The sequence below is a fragment of the Ochotona curzoniae genome, unplaced genomic scaffold, assembly GCF_017591425.1.
Source record: "Ochotona curzoniae isolate NIBS_2020 unplaced genomic scaffold, NIBS_Ocur_1.0 scaffold_4701, whole genome shotgun sequence".
Lineage (NCBI taxonomy): Eukaryota > Metazoa > Chordata > Mammalia > Lagomorpha > Ochotonidae > Ochotona > Ochotona curzoniae.
This window is the reverse complement of record NW_024467122.1, coordinates 56,759,476-56,786,914: the sequence shown is the minus strand read 5'-3', so window position 1 is coordinate 56,786,914 and position 27,439 is coordinate 56,759,476. Positions and strand designations below refer to the sequence as shown.

General features: G+C 42.9%; 1 protein-coding gene across 9 annotated transcripts in view; it reads left to right on the top strand.

The window, feature by feature from the left end:
• GABPB1 (GA binding protein transcription factor subunit beta 1) overlaps positions 1-27,439 on the top strand; it is a 67,043-nt gene that overhangs the window by 2,296 nt on the left and 37,308 nt on the right. For 2 of the 9 annotated variants that reach the window (XM_040969890.1, XM_040969892.1), the window contains exon 2: positions 2,003-2,007. The exons of the other annotated variants lie outside the window; for them this stretch is intronic. The gene's annotated coding sequence lies outside the window, so the exon portion shown is untranslated. The remainder of the gene's footprint in view (positions 1-2,002; positions 2,008-27,439) is intronic. 9 annotated transcript variants of the gene reach the window in all.

Here is a 27,439-nt window from a genome sequence, read left to right as displayed (position 1 = left end):
AGCATCTGGCCATTATTTCTGTGATTGTTAGAAAATGCCGGGTGTATTTTTAATGTTTCGCTGTTCAAATGAAAGTAGATTGGATCTTGGTGAATTTGGTTCCTTCCACCGCTTAAAGACATATTTATTTATTTGAAAGGCTGAGTTAAGGGAGGGAGAGGAGAGTGAGAGAGAATGAGACCCAGTTTCTGTCTGCTGGTTCATTCTCCGCATGGTCCCAACGGTTGGGCTGTGCCAAGCAGGGAGCTTCGTCCGGGTCTCCCACAAGGACACAGTACATGGGCCATCTTTTGCTCCTTTTCTCTGCCGTTATCAACCAACTAGATTGGAAAGGGAGTGGCGAGGGCAGGAACCGGCACCCACGTGGGATGCCATTGTTGCAGGTGATTGCTTTGTTCAAACACTAAACAAACACTAAACGCTGGTTCCCAGCCCCCTCTTATTTATTTGTAAGGCTAATTTGTTTTTATTGGAAAATCAGATATATTGAGAAGAGAGACAGAGGAAGATCTTTGGTCTGTTGGTTCACTCCCCAAGCGGCCTCTATGGCCAAGAGCTGAGCTGATCCGAATCCAGGGCCTGGAGCCTGGAGCTGCTTCCGGGTCCCAAGGCCTTGGGCAGTCCTTGGTTGCTCTCCCAGGCCACAGGCAGGGAGCTGGGTGGGAAGTGGGGCTGCCGTGACACGAACCGGTTCTTGGAAGGTGAAGATTTCCAGAGCCCCCTGTTTTTAAAATGTCCTTATATTGGATCTCATAAGTTAAAAATAAAAGATAAAGCAAAGTTTTGAATCATGAATTCATTCTTGAATGTCCACAAGGATTTTAGCAGTTTTGCTTTATAAGTAGCCTAACTGTAGATGAACCCACAGCTGGGTCTCATCTCTTTTCTCTGACTTTGCAAACGTTAACAAAATTAGACCCAAGCAAAATGTCAAGGACAAGTGAATGTGGTTTTGTTTTTTAAATCACAATACGTGTTTATGGAGTACAGTGTGCTAATTCAATATGTGTAGACAGTGTGTAGTGGCCAAGGGTAACTAGCATTTCTACCTCCTTAAACATTTATCATTTCTTGGTACTGGGGATTCCCAGACTCCTTTTCTGATTTCTGATAAAATAATAAATTGTAAATAGCTACCACCTTGTTTGAGGGCAACTTAATTCTTTCATGAATTGCATTCTTAGTGGTCTCATGGTTTCCAGGTAATGTTTGCTGCACTAGCATCTCTACTTTGGGACAGTGATAATTAGCATTAGGTTTCTGGTGGTAACCGTCCTGTCATGTCAGGAAGGTAAAGGTGGTAGGAGTTAACCTGAGCTTAGCACTGGGGCCTCTGTGTTTCCTCTGTTGCCCTTCCAGTGGTCTGCACAGAGAGAATGCTCTGGTGTGGTTGGCTGCCAGTTCACTTGAGGCTGGTTAGTGTATCAGTCTGTGACTGAGGTGTTGAGGCTCAAGTTTGAAGTGATTTCTCTAATAAATTCATTTGCAGAGTTAGGTTTTTTTTTTCTTTAAGATTTATTTATTTGAAAGGAAGTTACACACACACACACACAGGTTTCCCATTTGCTGGTTCACTCCCCAAATGGCTGCAATGGCTGGACCTTGGCTAGGTCAAAGCCAGAGGCCAGGAGCTTCTTTCAGGTCTCCCATGGGTTGGGCTCTTTTCCACTGCCTTCCCAACAGCAGCAGCAGCAGCAGAGCGCTAGGTTGAAAGAGGAATAGGCAGGAGCTAAACCAGTTCCTGTATGGGATAGTGGTACTGCTGGCGGTGGTGTAACCTGCCAAACCACAACACTCACCCCAAGTTACTGTTACTTCAGGAAGTGAAAATCTAAATCTTTTAGTCCCAGTGTGTTCTCTGTGAGACAAGTAAACAGAAAGAGCTCCCATCTGCTGGCTTACTCTCCAGTGCTCCCAGTGGCAAGGGCTGGGCCTCTGCAGGGCCTGGGCCTGGCAAGGCCAGAGGTGGACCTGGGAATACAGTCCTGATATTTCACATGAGCAGCAGTATTAGATGAGCTGGTAGCACTGCCTTGCAGGGTCTGCGCTGGCAGGAAGCAGGGTTCAGGAACCAGAGTCAGGGCCCTAACTGAGGAGGTGCTCGGAGATGTAGCCTCTGAACTGCTGCATCAAAGGGTCACTCCGTTGTCTCTATGTTTTTAAAGATTTATTTTGGGGCTGGCATGATAGTCTAGTGGCTAAGTCCTCACCTTGCAGGATCCTGTATTCCATGTGGATGCCAATTCATGTCCCAGCTGCTACACTTTCCATCCAGCTTCCTGCCTGTGGCCTGGGAAAGCAGTCAGGGACGGCCCAAAGCCTTGGGACCCTGCATCTGTGTGGGAGACCTGGAAAAAGTTGCTGCGTTTGGATCCACTTAGCTCCGGCTGTTGGGGACACTTAGGAAATAAATCAACGGATGGAAGATCTTTCTGTATCTTGTGTACGTCTGCTTTTGTAATAAAAATAAATCTTTAAAAAACTATTTTTACTGGAAGGGCAGATTTTACAGAGAAATAAGAGATACAGAGAGAAGGTCTTCCATCTACTGGTTCCTTTTTTTTTTAGGACGTTCCTGGTTGTTTTTATTATATTTTGCAGATTAAAACAGCCTGTAAGTAGTTGCATATAGTTTTTTTCATTAAGTTCATGTGGGTTTTTTTTCTTTCTTTCTTTTTTTTTTTTTTGTTCATTTGATTTTTTTTTTGATACTCTTACTTAGTTACTTAGGGTACAAAGGGTTAAGGGCTACAGGAAAGTGGGTAATACCATTGTTTCCACACTAATATTTTCACTCTCCTCCCCCCCCCCCTGTATCTGGGGTCGGGAAAAATAAAGGGAAAAGCCCCACCCAACCTCCCACCCATCCCAGGTCCCCAATGTGAGGCACACTCCAACGGTCCTGCTCAAGCAGTTTTGATAGTTCAACAGTTCTGAGTTGCTGCCAATCTCGCTGTTCCGGGCACAATGGAAATCTCTTCAGAATCCACTGGCTGACATAGTCTCTTCATGGTTGGGGTTCTGACATGAGCAGTTCAGTTGGAGGGATCTTCAAAGAAACTTCATCAGAGATGATCTGAGACCAGATTCTTGTGTGTGCTTGCCAGTACAGGGTCTGGCTCAGTCCTATGTCCCAATCAGTTTATGCACAAGCTGGTAGTTGCAATTGCTGGTTCGGTTCTGTTTCCAGCCCTCTCTTCCACGTGAATCGATGGGTGTTGTAGTCCAGCACGATCCTGTCCACTTCATACTCGGCCCTCACACAAACCAGTGGGAGCTGCAGCCTAGTTGGGGGGGGAGCGACTCCCCATAACCCCCTCCAGGCCTGCCCTGTACCCTGATTCCCATGCTTGTCTGTATGTACCGCAGGCTTGTTCAGTTTGTCCCACTTCCCATTCAGCTCTCAAGTGTCAATGGGCATTGGAGCCTAGTTCAACCCAAATCCACTATCCTGTCCACACACATGCTGTTGGGTGCCTTTCTGTCTAGCCACCCCTGCTCCTGTCCTGGTTTTCATGCTCTCCAGTGGGAGTAGCAACCCAAGAAGGAGGTGCCCACTGTTTCTCTATTAGGCGACTCCCATTCCTGCATCCTTCAGGTGGTTCTGGAGTTTAATTTGACAGATTAAACTCCCAGTGCCAGCTTCTGCCATCCCAACTCTGCTATCCCAACTCATGCTCTTCAGTGTTAGTGGCTGTCCATCAGGGAAGTCCACGTTGCCCCTGCCAGCTCTCACATGTGCTGTTTGGGCACTGCAACCACATCTGCTACAGCTCACCCCCCTTGGGCACTGGTTCACTCTGGAATGGCCCCAAAGGCTGGAGCTGAGCTGGTCCAAAGCTGGGAGCTAGGAGCCTCTTCTGAGTCTTCCACATGGATGCAGGGTCCCAAGGAGTTGGACCATCCTCCACTGCTTTCCCAGGCCATAAGTAGAGAGCTGGATCTTAAGTGGAACAACCGGGACATGAACCAGTCCCCATATGCGGTCCCTGTGCTTGCAAGTAGATTACCCTGCCCCTCCCCGCTTTTTCTTTCTTTCTTGGGATTTATTTATTTTTATTGGAAAGTCAGATTTTTACAGAATGAAGGAGAGACAAAGATCCTCCATCCACTGGTTCACTCCCCAAATAGCTGCAATGGCTGGAGCTGAACAGATCAGGAGCCTGGAGCCTCTTCCAGGTCTCCTATGTAGGTGCAGAGTCCTAAGGCTTTGGACCATCCTTGATTGCATTCCCAGGCACAAGCAGGGAGGTAGAAGGGAAGTGCAGCAGCTGCGACATGAACCAGCGCCCATATGGGATCCTGGTGCGTTCAAGATGAGGACTTTAGCCACTAGGCCACTGTGCTGGACTCTCGTCTCTTACCTTTTAATAGTGATGATTTGAATAACTGACAGTTGGAGCTTATATGCAAATAGAGAATTTAGAAAAGACTTGGTCATGTTAACTTGTGCATGTAGTGAATTACACTATTGTGTAATTTAAAAAAAAAATTTATAACATATTGGTTGCTCAATACTATGTCCACTAATTCCATAACATTGTAAATTGTTGCTGATCTTATGTTGGGGCTTTTAATTGATCTGGATGATACTCTGCCGGCTCTAGCTTCAGACCAGAGATGATCTCCCCAAGAAGCTGTTGAACTTATCTGGGTAATAAGATGCTGGACTCTGTGATTGGTATATGCTTGCAATGAAAGAATCTCAACTAACTTGAACTGTGGCAGTGAAGCAAGGTGGAGGTAATCCACCATGAGGGGAGAGTTTGGGGAGGGCTGTGGGGAATCCCAGTACCTATAAAACTGTGTCACATAAATGCAATGTAATTAATTTAAAAATTATTTTTATTGGAAAGGCAGATTTACAGAGAGGAAGAGAGAAAATTTCTATCTGCTGGTTCACTCCCTAAGTGGCCACAGGTGATCTGACCTGAAGTCAGGAACCAGGAGCTTCTGGGTCTCCCATGTAGGTGCAGGGTCCTGATGCTTTGGTCCTTCCCTGGAGAGCTAATTAAAAAGCATCTTTGGCATTTGGCACAGACATTGAGCCACCACATGGGACAACCACATTTAATGTCAGAGTGCCTGTGTTCAAATCCTGGCTGCTTTTTCCATTCTAGTTGCCTGCTGTTGGATATCTTGTCAGCAGATAGATGGTGATGTTGAGTACTTGGGTCTCTACCTCATTTAGGAGACCTGAGTGAGTTTTGGTTCCTGGCTTCAGTCTGACCCAGCTTGACATTTGTAGGCCTCTGGGGAGAGAACCTACAAATGAAATGAATTGAAACCCTACAATACTGCAAAGACCTAGGTAGGATGGGACTGGGACCTTTATTTTTTTGAGATTATCTATTTTTATTGGAAAGTTAGATACACAGAGAGGAGGAGAGACAGAGAGGAAAATCTTCTGTCTGATGATTCACTCCCTAAATGCCCATGCAGCTGGAGCTACGGTGATCCAAAGCCAAGAGCCTCTTGCTGGTCTCCCACGAGGGAACAGGGTCCCAATGCTTTGGGCCATCCTCAACTGCTTTCCTAGGCCACAAGCAGGGAGCTGGATGGGAAGTAGGCCTGCTGGGGTTAGAACTGACTCCCATATGGGTTCCTGGTGTGTTCAAGGTGAGGACTTCAGTTGCTAGGCTACCACACCGGGCCGGAGACAAGGACGGTTGTATTATTCTCAAGTTCCCAAGATTGGTAGAGAATCACGTTTAAGTCATTGAATATAGAGCATAATGAGGGAGCCCTCATCATGGGGGAGTGGAAATGGGGAAATGTTGGCAACATGCTGTTTGACATGAAGCAGAGTGGTAGCTCCTCTAAGAAATGACAGCCAACTCAGATCACGTTTGATCAGACTGAAAAAACAAAGGTCAGTGGGTAGAAGCTAAATGACATGTTTCAAATCTGTTAAGATTTACTTGAATGGTAGAGTGACAAGAGAGTGATCTTCCACTTGTTCGCTCCCCAAATGGTCACAGTGGCCAGAGTGGACCAGGCCAGAGCTACCAGTCTAGAACTTTGGGTCTCCCGCAAGGGTGGCAGGAGCCCAAGCACTTGAACTGTTCCCCCAGCTTTCTAAGGTGTGTCATGGAGCTGGATGGGAAGTGGTGCTGCGGTGTGATACTGCACACATTGTAAGCAGCACCCTAACGTCTGTGTCACGGGCTGGGCCATCACATATCTCCTAAGGGAAAGATCCTCAAAGTTAAAAATGGGATGGATTGTTTGGGTGACAGGCTGTCCCTATTTGCTGACAGTGCCCGAGTTGGGGCTGCCGAAGGAACTTGGATGAGTTAGTGCCCCACAGACTTTGAGATCTTATGAAACATGTCTAGATCTGCAATACCTAGTGGAAGAGAAAACTAAGGTGGGTTAGCCTAACTGCACCATAGCTTTTACCTTCTTGGATAAAGAGAAATGAGTTTTAAGTAAGAGGGTTATTAAAAGACTTTAGGCCAAACTAATTTGGCAGAGTGTAAAGCCTTTAAAATGGGTTTATCTTCTGACAGAAATTGCCATTTAAAGACATTTATCTTGAGTTCAGCATTGTGGTGCAGTCTGGTAAGCTGCTGCCTGGTGATGCAGGTGATAGCATCTCATAGCAGAGTGCCAGTTGCATCCTGCTTCTGCTAATTCGCCTGGTGAGGCAGTGGATTCTAGCTGCAAGTGCTTGGGTCTCTGCCACTCATGTGGGAGACCCAGATGGAGTTCCTGGCTTCAGCCTGGCCATTGTGACTATTTGCAATATGAACTAGTGGATGGAAGCACTCCATGTCTCTTGTGAGACTTTCAAATAAACAAATCTTAAAAAAAAAGGAGGGGGGGCGCTGGTGTTCTGGTATTTCAGGTTAAGTCACCATTTGTGACACTGGCATCTCATGCAGTTAACCAGTTTGAGTCATGTCTGATCTACTTCTATCCAGCTTGCTTCTAATGTTCCTGGGAAAGCAGCAGAGGATGGCTCAAATGCTTGGGTCCCTGCCACTCATGTGGGAGACCCTGACAAAGCTCCTGGCTTTCTCCTGGTCCAGGCTTGACTGCTGTGACCATTTGGGGAGAGAACCAGTGAATGGAAGATTCTGTCTATCTTTAATGCTGATTTTCAAACAAATAAGTACTTATTTATTTGCACTTGAATCATTGTTCACAGTAAAAGAATAATACGTGTTCATTCAAATGAATGTGTTCTCCCAAATTCATTTGAAGTGGTTTAAAAAGATATATTAACATAGTTGGAGAGAGAGAGAGAATCTTCTGTCCATTAGTTTACTCCCCACGTGGCTACAGTAACTGGAGCCAGGAATTTCACCCAGGTTTCCCATGTTAGTGGCAGGGGTCCAAACACTTGGGCCACTTGAGTTATTTTTCCAGGGCCATTGGCAGGGAGCTGAATCTGAAATAGAGCAACCAGGACACCAACCAGTGATGTTACCAAATGCATCTGTTACAGGTGGTGGCTTTACCTGTTAAGCCACAACATTAGCCCCTATTTTAAGTGTTTAAAAGTTAGACTTGTTTGGAGGGCAGAGTGATGGGGAAACACACACAAATGGGAAGAAAGAAAAAGATGATATGCTTCAACACTACAAGCTGTTAAATATAAAAACGAGAGAGCTGAGTAGTACCCTATAGCCATTTTAAGGTGTATAGCAGCTGGAGGTGTATAAACTAAAATTGAAAAGTCAATGAAGTAGTCACAGGTTGTGGTTAAGAACCTGTATTTTCTAATATACTGTTCACTCAATAGCATATCAATTAACTCCATAATGGTGTACATTGTTGTTGATGTTATGTTGTGGCTTTTCATTGGACAAGCTCTGCTTTCAGACCAGAGATGGTCTCCCCAAGAAACTGTTGAATTTATCTGGACAATAAGAGGCTGGACTCTATGCATGGTACATGCTTGCAATGAAAGAATCATGAGTGGATTTGAACTGTAACACTGCAACAAGGTGGAGGAATCCACCATGGGGGGTGGGCAGGGGGAGGAGTTGGGGGAATCCCAGAGCCTATGAAACTGTGTCATAAAATGAAATAAAAGGGCCCAGCGGTGTGGCCTAGTGGCTAAAGTCCTGCCTTGAAAGCCCCGGGATCTCATATGGGCGCCGGTTCTAATCCCAGCAGCTCCACTTCCCATCCAGCTCCCTGCTTGTGGTCTGGGAAAGCAGTGGAGGATGGTCCAAGGCTTTGGGGCCTTGTACCCGTGTAGGAGACCTAGAAGAAGTTCCTGGCTCATTATTTGGGCCTGGGATAATGGCCTAGTAGCTAAATCCTTACCTTGAACATGCTGGGCACCAGTTTGTGTCCCAGCTGCTCCACTTCCCATCCAGCTTCCTGCTTGTATCCTGAGAAAGCAGTAGAGGATGGCCCAAAGCCACGGCAGACCCAGAAGAAACTGTTGACTGCTGACTTTGGATCTGTTCAGCTTCGGCCGGTATAGGCTCCTGTGGAGTGAACCAGTCAATTGGAAGATCTTTCTCTCTAACTCTCCTTTTCTCTGTAAATCTGCCTTTCCAGAATATATAAATACATCTTTAAAAAATCTGTTTTGAAAAAAAGGATGAAAGAGATACTCATCTGGTTTACTCCCTGGATGGCAGTAGTGAACAGTGTTGGGTCAGGCTTCGTCTGCATCTCCCAAGTTGATGTCATGGGCCTGAAGTCATTGGCCACTATCTGCTGTTTTTTCCAGGGAGCTGGTTTGGAAATGGAGCAGCTGGGACAGGAACTGAGGCCCATGTGGGATGCTAGTGTTGCAGGTGGTAGCTTTACTTGCTATGCCACAACACTGGCCTTTATTACTATTTCAGCTGAGACTTCCAGCAGTTTTCTTTCCTTGCCCTATATGTTACTATGCTGTTTTTTTTTTAAGATTTATTTATTTATTGGAATAAATAAATAAAGAGAGGAGGAGAGACAGAGAGGAAGATCTTCCGTGCGATGATTCACTCCCCAAGTGAGCGCAATGGCCAATGCTATGCCAGTCCGAAGCCAGGATCCAGGAACTTCTTCTGGGTCTCCCACACGGGTGCAGGGTCCCAAAGCTTTAGGCCCTTCTTGACTGCGTTCCCAGGCCACAAGCAGGGAGCTGGATGGGAAGTGGAGCATCCAGGATTAGAACCGGTGCCCATATGGGATCCCGGGGCGTTCAAGGCGAGGACTTCAGCCGCTAGGCCACGCCGCCGGGCCCTACTATGCTGTTTTAATTTTCCCTTCACGAACCTCTTAATTGTGATTCCTATCTTTACTTACCCTCTGATCGTCTCTGTGTTCCCTCAGTGGATGTTTTAAATGCTAGTGGCTCCTGAGCCTGTATTCTCCAAGGCTGTAGCTCCAGTTGTTTACTGGATGTTTCCATTGAAGGCTCAAGACAGTTGTGTCACTTGTAGATTGGTTTTTACCTGATGTCCCACCTGCTCCCAAGTTTTCTGTTAGTTTCATCATCTGCATTCTTAAATCTTCTAGTTGTATTTGTTGCATGTTTTTCTTACTATCTAACAATCAGCACAGTTTTTTAAAGTTTTTTTTTTTTTTTTAATTGGAAAACTAGATACACAGAGGGAAGAGGCAGAGGAAGATCTTCTGTCCGTTGATTCTCTCCCCAAGCTGCTTCAATGGCCAGAGCTGCGCCAATCTGAATCCAGGAGCCAGGAATTTCCTCTAAGTCTCTTACGTGGGTGCAGGGTTCCAAGGCTTTGGACTGTCCTTGACTGCTTTCCCAGGCCACAGGCAGGGAGCTGGGTGGGGAATGGGGCTGCCGGGATTAGAACCGGCGGCCGTATGGGATCCTGATGTGTGCAAGATGAGGACTTTAGCCACTAGGCTATAGTACCAGGCCCTGGCGCAGTTCTTTTTATTTCCCTTTATTGGATTTCACTGTGTCCTGGGGTTTTGCTTTTTTAATATTTGCCTTTTCTAGCATTACATTCTGCTTTCTAGACTCTGCCCTTCATATGGCTGCCAGGATAATTTTCCTGAAACCTTTAAATGCCTCTTGCTACCTCACTGTGAGCCTGAGGAGAGCACATGTGTAATCGTCCTTTGCACTCTGCGTTAAGCCAAGCAAAGTGAATTGGACTTGTTCTGAATAAATGTTTGAATGGATCACCATTTGTCCAAAACTTTGAATGTCTTCCAGTTATGTGCAGGTTAAAGTCTTAAGTTCTCCTGACTTTCAGACCTTCTCAGATTGGTTTTGCTTAGCAAAATGATGGATGTGCAGCTATTGCTAAAAGGCTCTACATAGGGGGGAATGGGAGGGTGGAAAGGGGAATTTCTGAGCCTGTGGAATTGTATTATGAAAAATAAAAAGAACACAACAACAGCTACAGTGAACAGCCTCCTGCAAATAATTGTACTTTCTTTTTCCTTAGAATAACTCCTAGAAATGGGGGGAAAAAACCCTGCATTTTGCTTCTTCAACCTTATTTCTATTCCTAAACATTATTAAACTGTTGCTTCCTTGGTGCTACCCTGTGCTCAGGCACAGTTGTGTGTATTCTTCCTTTTCCTTGCCTATCAAAGCATATTCAGGAATGCTTGCCTTGTGCCAAGCACTGTTGTAATCTCTGGCATTACAGCAATGAATGAAACAAGACAAAGTCCCTGTTTTCTTGAGCTGACGTTCAGAAAAAGTGGCGTAGTAAACAGAAGATGTTAGGTGATAATGAGTATAATGGGAAGGAATAAAATGAGCTGGATGGATAGAGCGGCACGGTGCAGTTGGTAGTTCAAAACACTAAGGAAAGCTGCTGGTTGGGTATCCTGGGGTGAGGGAGCAGGGCATTCATTTAAGAGAAAAGCTTTCTAGGTAGGGGGATGACATGGGCAGGACCCTAACGTGAGAACATGTTTGGCTCACTTGGCTGGCTAAACAGAAAGACTAGAAGGTGTTTATAGAGGAGCCGAGATGGAGTGGAGAGTCAGCTTAAACTTCAAATGTTAAGCCTTTCATTGCAGAAGCTTTCTGGATGACTTCATCTTGTTAATTCAAATATCTCAACCCACATAGCAACTGTGGAAGTAACTTTTTATTGTGACTCAGAAGCTTTTTTCTGTGGTAATTATAAATACATGTTCGTGTGTATATACATGTACATGCATGAGAACAAATATTTATATATATTAACGATATTTGATATATGGTGATGTATTTGTAAATACTGGCCTTACCCCACTTGCACGGTTTCATAGTTGGCTAATGGATCATGACCCACAGCTTGGAAAACACTTAATATCCATTTTGAAAAAACAGATAAAACAACAAATCAGATACTTGCACAGCCTATTGTTCACAATAGCCACAACTTAGAATTAACCATGGTGTCCATCAGATGGATGAATGAAGGAAAATGTGACTGTATACACACACACATGCGCACACAGTGGAATATTAATCAACTATTGAAAAAAAAATTAAATTCTACCATTTGCAGCAAAATGGATTCATTGGCAGGGTACCATGTTGAGTGAAATAAGCCAGACCTGGAAAGAAATGCTGTATGGTCTCCCTTAAATGTGGGAGCTAAGACTTGTTGTAAGACTTGTTTTATACCTTCGTCAAATCAATGAGTAGGAATATTATTCAGTTAACTTAATAACATGTGATTGCTTTAAAATTTATATGAATGAAATGGTCATTCTCCTTTCAGTTACTGTTGCTGTTGGTATTCCCACTGAATTAAAATCTTTGCATTTTGTTTGGTAAACTTACTTGAAGCCTTTTTACTGTAATGTTAATTTGAAATGTTATCTCAAAATCTTAAAAATGGGGGCAAGCAGGAAAGGAGTGTCATGTTAGGATTGTATGTGCGAATCACATTAGGTCTGCTTAAAAGTAATTTAAAAATTAAAAAAGACACGGAAAACAAAAACACCATAAACTACAGATTGCTTTTAGGCCACTCATTTTTTGAGGTTGTAAAATGCTTTTGGTTAAAATCATGACTTAATTGTTGTTTTTTTTTAAAGTGTGTAGGTTTAGAATATTTGTGATTGTGCTGAATACAATAGTCTTTTTAAATTTAGTGAAATTCTTTTGAGTGTTATGCTTTCTAGAAACTGCTACATATAATCAACACATTTAAAATAAAGTAAACCCTGTCTAACTTCCCAAGGCTCATGGCATAGGAGAGCTTGGTTATATAATAAAAGCATTTAGTTGAGGAGCTGTTTTCCAAGCATAGGGAATAGAGAGATGGTAGATTACTTTGTCAGGTCAAGGTGAGATTGTAGGGAGTGGTAATGTCTGAATGTGTGAATGTGTTTTGGAGGGAACTTGGTCAGGTAAATGGGAGTAAGGGGAAGATGCTCAGGCAGAAAGACTTATGAAGGGGTGGGGTCATGAGACAATATAGCACATGAAGGTAGTTACAGATAATGCTGAAGTTTTAGAGTGTGAATCTAAACGGAAAATGGTAAGTGGAGACTACAGTGAAGCACAGGCCAGATCTTTCAGCATAAGGTATGCATTGGAGTCAGAACTTACTTAATGATTATACTAAGATAATGTATAGTAAGAATTACTTGTAGGAAGTTACCAGCTGACAAGTAGAGATGCCATTTTAATGAATCCTATAAAGCTGTATTTTACTCATGAAACATGACTTTTCCATTGTATTCTAGGAAGTTGGCCTACATTTGTGGACTATGTTGTACCAAAAGGTTTTTTTTAAGCATTAAATTTCTCATCCATTGGATGAAAAGTTCATTCAAAAGAAGCATTTTGGAATTAAACCTACTGAGAAAATAGGGGATTAACATTTCAGGCTGATTCTGGGATATATGTATGTGAAGTAGAGTGGTGGGAAGCCAACTGATTTTTATTTCCAGTTAACTGTACATCTGGTTACATTTTACTGTGTTCTGTGGGTGATTGGAATATGTGATTGCATCTACAATTTTCAGATGCACTTTTATAATTTGGCCAAAAACTATATATTACAGTGTTTAAGATATGCAAATTAAAGATAGGCTGTGTACTGTATTTGCAATATGTAATAAAAATAGGCATTCAGACAAGGAGACAGTAAGATGGAAAATTAGATACAGAAGAGGAGCAGCTATTTTCCTATAGAGGAAGGGTAAGTGGCTGGCAAACATTTGATAACATCATGTTATCAACGTTTTCTGCCATTTTTGTAGGCAAACAATTAAAAAACTTGGTAATATCAAGATAGCTATGTTGCGAGGAAGTATAATTGAGTAGCTGATTATGTCTGTTAATTTACAGTGCTTATTTCCAACTAGTTTGTTTTCTGCACTTAAAAGATCACTTGTAAGAACATACATGTGTGTAAAGAGGCATGGAAGTATGCTTATCATGGCATTGTATTTTAAATGTTATAAAATGGGCTTGGCATTGGATGTGGTTAGTATGCCTCTGGGTTTGAGTCCAGTCATGCTTTGGATTCTGCCTTTCTGATAATGTGTGCCCTGGGAGGCAGCACTCAGGTAGCTGAATCCCTCCCAGCCACATAGGAAACCTCCTTGAACTCATAGTATTCCAGCCTCCTGTTTCTGGATTGGCTCAGCGCAAGGTATTGCGGGATTTGGCAAGTAAACCAGTAGGTAGGAGAGCTCTACGTGTGTCTGCCTTTCAAACTAATAAATTAAAAAAATTAAAAATAATGAAAAACTAGAAAAATAAACAGAACTGTCATAAACAGAAAGATGACTAAAAATCCATACAGCATAACAATGTGTAGCATTACGATTAATTAATTCATTTACTAGAAAGCCGGTATGACAGTGAAGGGGAGAGAGGGATAGATGGAGAGATCTTGGATCTGCTGGTTCACTCTCCAGATGACCACAAGGGCAAGGCTGAAGCCAGTTCATCCGTATAGATAGGGACCCACTTACTTGGGCCATCTTTTGCTACCTTCCCAAGTGCGGTAGTAGGGAATTGAATCAGAAAGAGTGGGGCTCAGAGTTGCATAGTGTAGTTAGTCTTCTTACTGTATGTATAGAATTCTTTTTGTAGGAGCTGGATAATATTGCCTATTGAAAAAGGAAGTGATGAAAAAAAATGAAGTAGATATTTAAGATCAGCTTAGTCCAGTTTGAGTGCTACTGCAAACTCCCATGAACTGGGTGACTTAAACAGATACTTACCTCTCTTAGTACTGTGAGATCAAACTGCTCACATCCTGTGTCTGTTAAGGACCCATTTCCATAATCAAAACAAAACAAAACAACTTTTTAGTATGTCCTCTCATGATGGAAGGAACAAAGTAGTTCACTGAGGCTTTTTGTAACGGCATGAATTTGATTCATGGAGAAAGTCCTTATGACCTAACCACCCCCAAGAGGTCCCCACCTCCTCATACCATCACTTTGAGGTTAGGAATTCAATGTAAGCATTTTGGGAGGGCACATTCAGGTTTTAATTCCAACTGTCTGTAGAAGATGGAAGTGGGGAGGAGGAGATGAGAATAGCACCCAGATTCCTTCACTTTTCTTAAATATATGTTTAGCTAAAAGGTGAAGTTCAAGAGAGAGAAACAGATGTTTCATCTGCTTGTCCACTCCCCATATGGCTGCAGGACCTTGGACTAGACAAAAGGCATGCATGTTAACAGGGAATATATTGAAAGTAGAACAGTCAGGACTTGAACCACATCTCATGTAGAATGTTGACATTGGCCTGGCATGGTAGTCTGGCGGTTGAAAGTCCTCACCATGCACACACCAGGATCCCATATGGGAGCTGGTTCTAATCCTGGTGTCTCCATTTCCCATTCAGCTGCCTGCTTGTGGCCTGGGAAAGCAGTCGAGGACGGCCCAAAGTCTTGGGACCCTGCACCTGCATGGAGACCCAGAAGAGGCTCCTGGCTCCTGGCTTTGAATCACCTCAGCTCTGGCTGTTGAAGCAGCTTGGGTAGTGAATCATTGGATGGAAGGTCTTCCTCTCTGTCTCTCCTCTCTGTATATCTGACTTTCCAATAAAAAAAAAATCCACTTAAAAATAAATCTTAAAGATTTATTCTTATTGGAAAGTCAGACGTACAGAGAGAAGGAAAGACTAGAAGAGTCTTCTAACCTCTGGTTTACTCCCCAAGTGGCCACAACTCCTGGCTGAGCCGATCTGCAGCCAGCAACCAGGAACTTCCTTAAGGTGTGCCCTGCAAGTGCCCTGGACTTTTTGCTGTCCTCGACTGTTCTCTCAGGTCACAGGCAAGAAGCTGGATAGGAAGTGGAGCAGCTGGACATGAACTGGTGCCTATATGGGGTGCTGGCATTTGCAGGTCAAGGATTAGCTAAGTGAGCTATTGTGCCAGCCCCTTCACGGTATTTTTTATGTAGTACATTTGTGGGCAACTATGCAAGACAGAGAGGCTTAACTTAATGAATCCCAGGAGTCACAATAACTGGGTGCTGCCTAAAACAAGTTCTTGCTATACCATTTAAGATTAGATTTTTTTCCAATGAATTGCATGTTGGAATCTGATTTCTGAGGCTTTGATTTATTTGTACTACTTTTACTTTTGTATTATTTGGGTAGAGAAAAATGAATAAATAAATGAAATGAGCACTGATAAAACATAGTTGCTAGGGCTTGGAAATAAATTTAGCAGTTCTCAGTTCTTTTTTGGGTTTATGTTAATAAGGATTTGGGTGTGGGATAGTAATGAAAAAGATTGCTAAGTAATTTTTGTCTGAGATTTAAAATTTTAACCATTTTACCTCACTGGCTCCGGTATACTTTTAGAATGTTTTTTAAGTTACAAATAATGTTTATATAGCATCTCAGAACAGTTGGAGCTGGGCTTGTTAAGTGTGAGTGAAAGAAAAGTATTAGAACTCTTATTGTTTGTCATCTCCAACTATGCTCTATATCCTCTATATCCACTGCCATTTTCATTATGGAGATCCCTTGGAGCTATGGGAAACTGGGAAATGTTGAGCTAGAGTTGGAGTTTAGATGAATTCTTGCCTCATCTATTTTTGATATGTCTAGTTGAATTGAAAGAGTGGTAATTGAAGAGGCATTTGGTTTGGTGTTTCTGACCCCAGAGATAATTTGGTAGTTGCCTAGAAACTTTTTTTTTAAATACCCTAAAATGAGGGGACAGGGTTAGTATGCTGCCAATGTCTAATGAGTAGGAACCTGGAATGCTGTTAAGTAACCTATAGTTCCCGACAACAAAGAGCTGCTGGGCCCAAAGTGCCAGTAGCTTACAGGTAGAGAAACTCTTAGGTAGTTGAATATCAACCTTGTAAATATTGTTGATGTAAAGTAATCCTGGGGTACACATGACGTTATAAAACAAGCCTTATCTTTACTTGGAAGAAAATTACAGCCTGGTCAAGCATTTTTTTTTTTTTAAAAAAGATTAATTTAGTTTAGTTTTATCAGAAAGGCACATTATCAGAAAAGGTATCTTACATTTTCTGGTTTACTTTCCAAGTGGCCACAACAGCTGGAGCTGAGCTGATCTGAAGCTAGGAGCTTCTTCTGGGTTTCCCAGTTGGGTGCAGGCTCCCAAGGCTTGGCACCATTCCCTGTTGTTCTCCTAAGCCACAAGCGGGGAACTGGATGGGAAGTGGAGCAGCTGGGATGTGAACTGGTGCCCATATGGGATCCCAGTGCATGCAATACAAGGCACTGGGACCACCAAGCACTTTTAACACCTGACCTACCCTGTCCCTCACTAAGATACGTAGGACAGTACTTTTAAGAGCTTTGAAACATTGGGAATAAAAGAGAATATTTTAAGCCAAATTCTGATAGGAAGTCTGAAGCAAGAGAGATTTGTACCTGGAGAATAGAACCTAGACAGAATCAGGTTAGTAAGCCACTGAACGTTAAGACGTAAAATCTTACTGGAAGATTCCACCCTAATTAGTGATGCTCTGCATGTCTAGTCTACATCTGACTAGAAGCATAAAAATGAGTCAGAACCAACTACCTGTTTCCCAGCCAAACAGTAGGTGATGTCAGGACAAGTTGTGTTGACAGTGTGTCGAACAGGAGAAAAAAAGGGAATGGAGCAAACATCTTCATAAAGCGATAACTGTAACCTTGATGAGAAAGGGAATCTTAAACCATGACTTAATTTAGGTTGGTTCTCAAATGGTAGTGGTCTTCTAGTACTTGGCAGAAGCAGATGCACAGATGTTTGAAAAAATGCTGCTTCAGGGCCCGGCACGGTGACGCAGTGGTTAAGGTCCTCACCTTGCATGTCCGGGATCCCATATGGGCGCCGGTTCTAATCCCGGCAGCCCTGCTTCCCTTCCAGCTCCCTGCTTGTGGCCCGGGAAAGCAGCAGAGGACGGCCCAAAGCTTTGGGACCCTGCACCCGCGTGGGAGACCCGGAAGAGGCTCCTGGCTTCGGATCGGCATAGCATCGGCCGTTGCGCTCACTTGGGGAGTGAATCATTGGATGGAAGATCTTCCTCTCTGTCTCTCCTCTCTGTATATCTGCCTTTCCAATAAAAATTAATAAAAATAAATCTTTAAAAAAATATATATTTACTTACTTGTAAGTTTAGAGAGAAGATACAGCTTTAAAATTTTTTTAATTTTATTGAAAAATCATATTTATGGAGAGAAGGAGAGACAGAGATCTCCCATTTGCTGGTTTGCCCCTCACATGGCCACAATGGCAGAAGTTGAGCTGATTTGAACCAGGAACCAGGAGCGTCTTCCAAGGCTCACATCCCAAGGCCTTGGGCCATCCTCCACAGCTTTCCCAGGCCATAAGCAGGGAAAGGTGGGAAGTTGAGCAGCTACGACACGAACATACACCCACATGGGATGCCAGTGTGGGTGGAGGATTAGTCAGTTGAGGTATTTGTGCTGGCCTCTAGAGAGATAAATCTTAGCTCCTCTGATTCACTGGCTTCAACAGCCAGTCTTAAGCCAGGAGCCAGGAGCCACATCTCATGTGGGTACCGGAGCCCGAGCACTTCAGCTGTTTGCTGCTGCTTCCCAGGCACATTCATAAAGCTAGATTGGAAGCAGAGCAGGTGAGAGCCAAACTGGTGCCCACATGTGATGCGGCCTTGCAGGTGGAAGTTTAATAGACTACACTACAGCGCAGGCCCCTGCTTTCCTTTTAAAACATTTTGACAATCTTCCTAGTAAACTCAGTAGAACTCAGTCTTCACCAGTGCTTGTGCCCTCTGGTAACTCATTGTTGACTCCTGGCTGTGTTCCCTCGTGTGCTTTTGTGCTCTAGCTCAGCATTACACTTTGTTACCATTTAATCATTAGTTTTAAGCATCAGAAACTACAATGCTTGCTCTAAAATGTGTTTTTAATTCCATTCAAATACCTAAACATCTGCTTTGGTAGATATGAGTATTTTGAAAGCCTCAACTTTGTTAGTGTTTAAATATTTCTATCTAAAAGAATCTAGGGCCCCTTGGAGGAATGGCTGATTGTAGGTCTAGGGCAGGGGGCCATGTACGGTGAAGCTGGAACATCTTGTGATAGAAGTAAGAAAGGTTTCAAAGACATAGAAGCTAGTGAACCAAGAATGGGAACAATTTATTGGGACAGCAAGTATGAGTACATAATAGAACAAGTAGAGATGGCTGTTACACCTTTTTCTTACTCTGAAAATTGATAATTAAAATTGTATTTGCCTTTTCAGTGAATTAGTCTAAATAAGTAATGACAAAATATAGGAGCGATTATTAAATTAGTTACAATTTATTATGAAATAATTGACTTTGGTCATGATTGTTAATGAATGCTAAAATGTAGACAGAAAAGGCTGATTGAGAATTAGATATTCACGTGGTGCCAAAACATAACTCCATAGATTACTAGTCTCAAAGTAAAAGGATTAAGGTACCACTAACCTAGTTATTGATCTTAGTGTCATTTAAGATGGATGTTGTAGCATAGTGGGTTAAGTCCTGACTGCTCAACTTCCTATCTAGCTCACTGCTAAAGCATGTGGGAAGGCAGCAGAAGATGGCCCAGATGTTTGGGCCCCTGCCAGAATGTGGGCGATCAGGAGGAAGTTCTAGGCTTTTGCATTTGCCCTAACCCAAAACGGACCATTGTAGCCATTTGGGTAGTGAAATGGTGGATGGAAGGTGGCTTGCTCTCTCTTTTGTCCTTCTGCCTTCTCTGCCTTTCAACTAAATAAAATAAATGTTAAAAAAAAAAAGATGTTGTACTTTCTGTTCTTGTGCTTTAGTATCAAGTATACAGCACCAATTACAATTTTTAAGATTTATTGATTTTCATTCGAAAGGTGGATTTATAAAGAGAGACAGAGAGGAAGAGCTTTCATCTGCAGTAGCTGGAGCTGAGCTGATCTGGAGCCAAGAGATTCTTCTGCGTCTCCCATGTGGGTAGAGGAGCCCAAGGACTGAGCCATGCTCTGCTTCTTCAGGATGTAAGCAAGGAGCTGGGTTGAAGTGGAGCAGCTGGGGCTCCAAATGATCACCATACGGGATCCTAGTGCCACAAGCAGAGGATCAGCCCTTTGGATCACCAAGCCAGTCCTATTTTATTTTCATTTTTTATCTGAAATACAAAGAGAGAGAAATTGAGAGAAAGAACTTTTTTCCATTCAGTAGACCAGTCTCCAAATATCCACAGTGGGTGGGCTGGGCAAGGCCAAAGTCAGGAATTGGGAACTCAGTTGAGTCTCTCACATGGGGGCAGGGAGCATTTACATGAGCCATTACTGCTGCGTCCCAGGGTGTGCCTCCTAAGGGAGCTGGAGCAGAAGGTGTATAGTTGAACCAGGCAGTCTCGTGGCATGAAGGCATTCCAGCCAGCATTTTCACTGCTGTGCCAGATGTCCACTCCAGGTTTATGTTTTCCATACTATGTATAATGTATAATATGTATAACGTAAAATGTATAATATAATGCATATACACATAATATGTATATATAATATGTGTAATGTATAATATATAATGTGTATATATAATGTGTAATATGTATTCTCCATATACATGTACATGGATTTCAAACATTTTGCCCCAAAGTAGACTTTTTTGGATTCTAAATTTTTCATAAACTTTTTGATGTACTCTTGTCCATATATATTATGTGTATGCATGTACATACTTTTTATTTTAAAAAAAGATTTATTTACTTTTATTGCAAAGGCAGGTTTATGGAAAGAAGGAGAGTCAGAGATCTTCCATCTGCTGGTTCATTGTCCAAATATCTACAGTGGCTGGAGCTGAGCCAATTTGAAACAGCTTTTTCTAGGTTTCCTACAAGGTTAGAGAGTCCAAGGACTTGGGCTATCCTCCGCTGCTTTCCTGGGTCATAAGCATAGAACTAGATCGGAAGTGGAGCCTCCAGGACATGACCTGGCACCCATATGGGATGCTAGCACTGCAGGCAGAAGATTACCATGCTATACCATCTTTTTGCTGGCTCCTTATTTATTTATTTATTTATTTACTTTAATTTTGACAGTCTTTACATAGTTAATTTGGGTAAAAAGGTTCAAGGGCTACAGGAAAGTGGGTAAGACTATTATTTCCATATTGTTTCCTTCATGTATCTGAGGTAAATGGGGATATTATGGGAGAAGCCGCACCCAGCTTCCCACCCACCCCAAATCCCATACGTGGGGCATGCTCTGAGATACTTGCTCAAGTGGTTTTGATAGTTCACCAGTTATGAATTGCTGCCAGCCTCACCACTCCAAACACGATAAGGTCATTGAAGAATCCATTGATTGACATTGTCCACCATAGTGTCTCCATTTGCCTGGCTTTTAGCTGCCAACATATGGCTGAGGTGGTTAATTGACTTGTTCTGTCTTTTCATGGTTAGGGCTCCAAGTCCGGCGATTTGACCTGAAGGGAGCAGCCCCGAGGCCAAGCAGGCCTGGGCCCAGCTCCCCACGTGCACATGGTGGCTGGCTTGTGGGATCCAGGCATGAGACGCCCCAGCCTAAGACCACCTCATTTTTTATATTTGAAAAAAATTTTTTTAAAGATTTATTCATTTATTGGAAAGTCAGATATACAGAGAGGAGGAGAGCCAGAGAGGAAGAGCTTCCCTCCGATGATTCACTCCCCAAGTGAGTGTAATGGTTGGTGCAATGGTGCAAAGTGGTGCAATGATCCGATCCGAAGCCAGGATCCAGAAACTTCTTCCAGATCTCCCACATGGGTGCAGGGTCCCAAAGCTTTGGTCCATCCTTGAGTGCTTTCCCAGGCCACAAGCAGGGAGCTGGATGGGAAGTGGAGCTGCCGGGATTAGAACCGGAGCCCATGTGGGATCCTGGTGCATTCAAGGTGAGGACTTTAGCTGCTAGGCCACGTCACCAGGCCCTATATTTGAAAATTTTTATATTTTTTTGGCTTATGGATTGTTGGGTTATTTGTAGTTTTCTCCTTTTTGTAAATTCTGTTTCTATAAGCATGCATGTCCCTCTGTTTAAGAGTATACAAGAAGTTAGGGTTGCTTTGTGGCAGTGGAATCCCTGATAGGGTGGGTTTGGGGCTGTTGTGGTAGAGCAAGCTAAGCCTGTTTGGTACCATCCCATATAAGTGCTGATTTAAGTCTGGCAGCTACACTTCCAGTCCAGCTCCCTGCAGTGATGGCCTTTGAAGGCAGTGGAGGAGGGCCCAAGTCCTTGAGCCTCTGCACCCACATGGGAGACGGAGAAGTTCCTGGCTCCTGGCTCAGACAGGCTCGCTTCAGACATGCTGTTACAGCCATTTAGCGAGGAGCCATCAGATGGAAGATCTCTCCGCCTCTCATCCTCTGTATCTCTGCCTTTCCAATAAAAAGAATCTTAAAAAAAAAAAAAGGTGAATTGTTCTTTTTCTCAACTGAACTCTTTTTCAAAATGTTAGTGGGGATATACTGGTGGTCGAGGGAAATCTGACATGTAAGTCTTTCTTAACTACATGGTGCATTCCTTGAGGGCAGCTGCTGTGCTGAGGCTCACGCAGAAATGTTTAACTGAATGAAATTATATTTTGGGGGGATTGCCTGGTTGTAGGCTGGAGAAGCTAGAGGTAGGTCAGCTGAGACACACTGTGATGCTTAACGAATGAGGCCACGAGTAAGTAAGACTAGAGGAATTGAAAAGGAAGGAATGGATATTGAAAGCATTGAGGAAAATGTATGCATTTCTTTCCTTGTGCAGGATATTGACAATTTGTTGTAGTGACAAGCTTCTTATGCTTCCCTGATGGGTGTGTGAGGGGAGTGGGGGAGTTCTGATTTCTTTATTTAAAAGAAGTTAGGGAGACAAACTATTTCTTATCCACTGGTTCACTCTTTACAAGGCTGTAAAAGCTTAGTCTGGGCCAGATGGAAATCAAGAGTCAAGAGCTCCGTTGTGGTCTCCCATGCAGGTGGCAGGGTGCCAAGAACTTAGGTCATAATCTGCCTTCTTGGGGGTGCTAGTAGGAAGCTCTGTTGGAAGTGGGAGCAGCAGTCCAAAAATGGGATGTAGCATTTCTGGCTTAACCCGCTGCCCTGTATTGCTGCCCACTGCTTCCGTCTCTGTTTGAAAACCACCTGCTTCAGCTATTTTTTTTTTTCAAGCCTCCGTTTCTCCATGGGATAAATACATGTGATTTGGAAAAAACTAGTTGTTGAGTGAGGTAAAGACGTAGTGAGTTGTAAAGATGAGAATGTAATAGAATTCCTGGGTCCCTTCATGTCTGCGATCTTACAAGGCCAAAGGCCTCACAGTCTCATAGTTTTAGAGGAAAAGCCTATCCATTTCATAAAATGGATGATTTATTAGGTTTAGTTTCTAAAAAAATGCCTGCGTTTCTTATTTTAAAATGCTGCAACAAGTAATCTGAAAAGTTGTGGTGCTGCTTTTTTTTGTTGGCACTGAGTTTTCATATCTGCTGTGTTGGAACACATCTCAATTTGGACTAGCCACATTGCCACTTTTGGTACTCTGTATGGACAGCTCGGTTCTGTAATATGCTCAGTTGAAGGTTTTAAATTCAGTTTGTTACTGATTTAGAGTGACCCTGAGATGTCTTGCTTCGTAACACTGTTGCTTGTTGTTAGATAAATTCTGACTTCCTGGTTGGACTTTTTTATACTAGCTTGGCAGGTACAAGAGTAATTATTTTTAAATTTTTTAAATGTGCAACACAGGTGTCACAAGTGTTATCAAATTGCTGTACTAAATGTCTGGCTTTCATACTTTGTTTCATTACCTGTTTTTTGGGGAAGATATATTTTCTTTCTTTGAAAGGCAGTTATAGAGGGAGAAAGGAAAGCAGAAAGGGGAGGGAGGAGAGGTTTTCCATCCACTGGTTCACTTCCCAAATGGCTGCAATGGCCAGACGTGGCCAGGCCAAAGCCAGGAGCCAGGAACCTCCTCTAGGTGTCCCAAGTGAGTGCAGGGGCCAGTCACTTGGGCTGTTCTCTACTGCTGTCCCAGGGACACTAGCAGGTAGCTAGATTGAAAATGGAGCAGTTGGGACTTGAACTGGTACCCAAATGGTGCTGTAGATTGAGGCGAAACCAACTGTGCCATAACACAAGCCCCAGGGGGTAATTTCTGAGTCCCAAATGAAGTCTGTAACTCCTGATTTTCCTTTTTTGACTAAGAAAGCATAGAATTGACCTCAGAATTTTGGGTGGCTAATATGTCCATTTGAGTTACTGCCAATAGATAGATTATACAGGTGTTTCAGCCTTGCTTAATTGTAAGAAATTTAGTTAGTACATATTCTATCTCTCTTTTTAAAGATTTATTTTGCTCAAAAGTCAGAGTTAGATTTATTTAGAGAATGAGATCAATCTTCCATTCTCTGGTTCACTCCCCAAATGGCTGCCACAGCCAGAGCTGGGCTGGTCTGAAGCAGGAAACCAGGAGCTTATTCTGTGTCTCCCATGTGGGATCAGGGCCCCAAGCACTTGGGCTGTATTCCACTGCATCCCAGGCACCTTAGCAAGAATCTGGTTTGGAAATGCAGCAGCCAGGACACAAACTGGCACCCTATGGGATCCCGGTGCTTGCAGGTGAAGGATAAGTCAGTTGAGCCATTGTGATAGCTGTAAATGTTCTTGATTATAGTATTTGCTAGATATGGAGGCCAGTATTATGGCACAGTTAGTTAAGCCAGTGCCAGAGGCTCCAGCATCCCATATAGGTAACAGTTCAAGTCCTGGCTGCTCCACTTCCATTATAGGTCTCTGCTCATGTACCTAGAAAAACATGGCCCAGGACCTGGTGCAGTACCCTAGTGGTTAAACCCTTGCTTTGCATCTGCTGGGATCCCATATGGGTGCCAGAGATGAAAGAAGTAAAAGTGGCAAATCTTTTTTTTTTTTAAATCAATTTATTTGTTATTGGAAAGAGGAAGATCTTCCATCTGCTGATTCACTCGCCAAGTGGCCGCCATTGTCGGAGCTGTGCCAATCCGAAGCCAGTTGCCTCTTCTGGATCTCCCACACGTTGCAGGGTCCCAAGGCTTTGGGCCGTCCTTGACTGCTTTCCCAGGCCACAAGCAGGGAGCTTGGTCGTAAATGGGGCCATCAGGATTAGAACCAGTTGTAAAGAGGGTTGTAAGGTTTCTGAACTGGGGAGCAAATTAGTGCTTGGACACTTCGAATTTTGAACTTCCTTGGGATTTACAGGTAGAGATAGTCATGTGCAGTTGGACGTTGGGTCTCTGGGAGAACCATGGACTAAAAGGTCAATTTGGAAGTTTTTAGGTAGTCATTGCTGAAAAAATAATATCTGCTAAAGGAGAGAATGTTAAGAAAGAAAGTTGAAAATGAAAATTGAGGAATGTCAGTGTTTAAAGAGAAAGATAAGGAACCTAGCTGAAAGACACATAGATTACCATCCTTTCTTCCAAGGATCTCCTAATGTACATAACACTTTGATCTTTGATAGTGTGACCTTCTGTGCTTCAGTTTCCTTATCTTTTAAATGATGATAATCTTCCTACGACATAGTGTTGTAAGGTTGAGTGAACTAATAGTCTTAGTCTCTCTGTATATACTTTTATGTATACTGAGGATGTTTCACAAAGTTTATGGAAATATGTACTATGAAAACTGTGTGGAATTCAAAAAATTTGTTTTAAAAGTTTTTAAGTTTTTTCATATACTTTTTGAAGTTCCTGTTGTGTGTTTAAATGTTAGGTATTATCATCATTTAATAATTGGCCTGTTAGTCAAATGAGGGGCTGTGTTTGGCGCACCAGAGAAGGAAGGATGCCCTGTTTTTTTTTTTTTTTTTTTTTAAAGATTTATTTTTTTATTATTTTTTATTGGAAAGGCAGATATACAGAGAGGAGAGACAGAGAGGAAGATCTTCCGTCCGATGATTCACTCCCCAAGTGAGCCGCAACGGGCCGATACTATGCCGATCCGAAGCCAGGAGCCTCTTCCGGGTCTCCCACGCGGGTGCAGGGTCCCAAAGCCTTGGGCCGTCCTCGACCGCTTTCCCAGGCCACAGGCAGGGAGCTGGAAGGGAAGCGGGGCTGCCGGGATTAGAACCGGCGCCCATATGGGATCCCGGGCGTGCAAGGCGAGGACTCAACCACTTGCGCCACCGCGCCGGAGGATGCCCTGTTTTGATGTGTTCCCTGTCTTCCATGGACCGCACATGGCTTTTTGTTGTTCATAGAGGTTTGTTTATTTGAAAAGCAGAGTAACACACACAGGAAGAGATACCTTCCATCCTCTGGTTCACTCTGCAAATGCCTGCAGCATCTGGTGCTGGGCTAGGCTGAAGCCGAGAGCAAAGAACTCCATCTGAGTCTCCCAAGTACTAGGACCATCATCCACTGCTCCCTAGACACGTTTTTAGCAGAAAACAGGAGCAGAGTGGAGGTAGAACTCAATCCCTGGCACTGTGATATAGTTCATAGGCATCCCAGCCAGATACTTAACTCACTGAGCCCATTTCCCTCTTAGAAAGGCTCCTGGTGATGACCTTGGGCCCACCTGGATAACCCGGGCTACTGTCACAGTCGGGAGATGCTTAGTCATATTAGCTGACTGCCTTTTGCCATGTAAGGTCAGATGGGGGTTAGAATCTGTGCAGCAGTGGGGAAACTATTCATTCAACTACACAGGTAATAAAAAGAATTTTTAAATCTTTGTGTGCTGTCATAGATAAATATCATTGATAAAGGACTATCATGAATATTGCATTATGTTTGAAAGACTTTTTTTTATCTTTTGGATAGCTATATTGAATATTTACAGATAGAATTACATGGCGTCCATTACTTGCTGTAAAATAATGTGTTTGGCAGGAAGTGATTGGCTGTAAAGCAACGGTATTAAATATTAAGTTAGGTGTTATACTACTGTCTACTCTGTATATGCTCAAGAATTTTCTATAATAAAAGCAATAATATAAAAATGTTAATTTTTAATTTTTTTGTATATGCTCAAGAATTTTCTATAATAAAAGCAATAATATAAAAATGTTAATTTTGCCTTCATTTCTTTAATCATTATTTTTACTTTAGTTTTTCTCTTTTAAATGATGTTACTAATGTTTTGTGTAGCTTCATTATGATGGATTTATATGAGTAGAATTATGAAGTCAGGCGGTATGAACGTTTTCGAGACTTCTGATGTGTCTGTAGTGCTGAGCTGTTTGATAAGGGGTAGGCAGTTAAGGTGGTATTTGGAAGTTTGGGGGTTGAGTCCTGGCTCTGCTCCTGAGTCCAGCTTCCTGCTAATCTGTACCCTGGGCCGTAGAGGTAGTAGATCAAATCCCAGCTCTTCATGCGTTGGAGACCCTGATTGAGTTCCTACTCTGGGATTTGCTCCTGGCTTCAGCCAGGCCGCAGTCCTGCTTGTTAGCGCAGCATCTGGCAAGAGAACCGGTGATTAGTACTGAGCTGTCTGCCGTTCAATTAACTAATAAAAAATCCTTTGATAAACTTTAGAATTGTTACTGAATTTGTAATTGTACTCATTGGGCATAAGAATGATATATAGAAAATTGATTCTAAAACTTTTGATGTGAAATAATTCAAGATGTGTTAAGTATATTATTATCTTAAATTTTGTTTTGATTCCTATCCTATGAGATTGCTCATATCCTATGTAGATTGCTTTACAAGAAATTTTGTCTTCTGCAATTTTATAGAGTGTCTTTGTTCCCAGTAGCTATTATGATCTTCATAAAATATTTATGAACTATAAATTTCACAAATTTAAACCAAAATAACTTTAAAATGTAATTATTAGTTTATGTAATGTAGTTATTACACTAGCCACCAGATGGCGGTGTCAGTACGTGTTAGCACAAGTTGCTAGTTAGTAGACACTAAGTGTTCTACAGCTTGAAGAAAGTCAATCTCTAGTAAAATATGCGCAAACAATCAATGTCTGAGCTGATTGCACTATGTGACACAGTGGTCGTAGTCAAATGCTTGCAGCTGAAATTGCTGCCTGCGATAGCAGTACAGGTAACCGCACTCTGTTCTGCATCCAGGACTCGTTCAGCCAGAGTGCTGAGTGAATAAGTACAGACCTCAC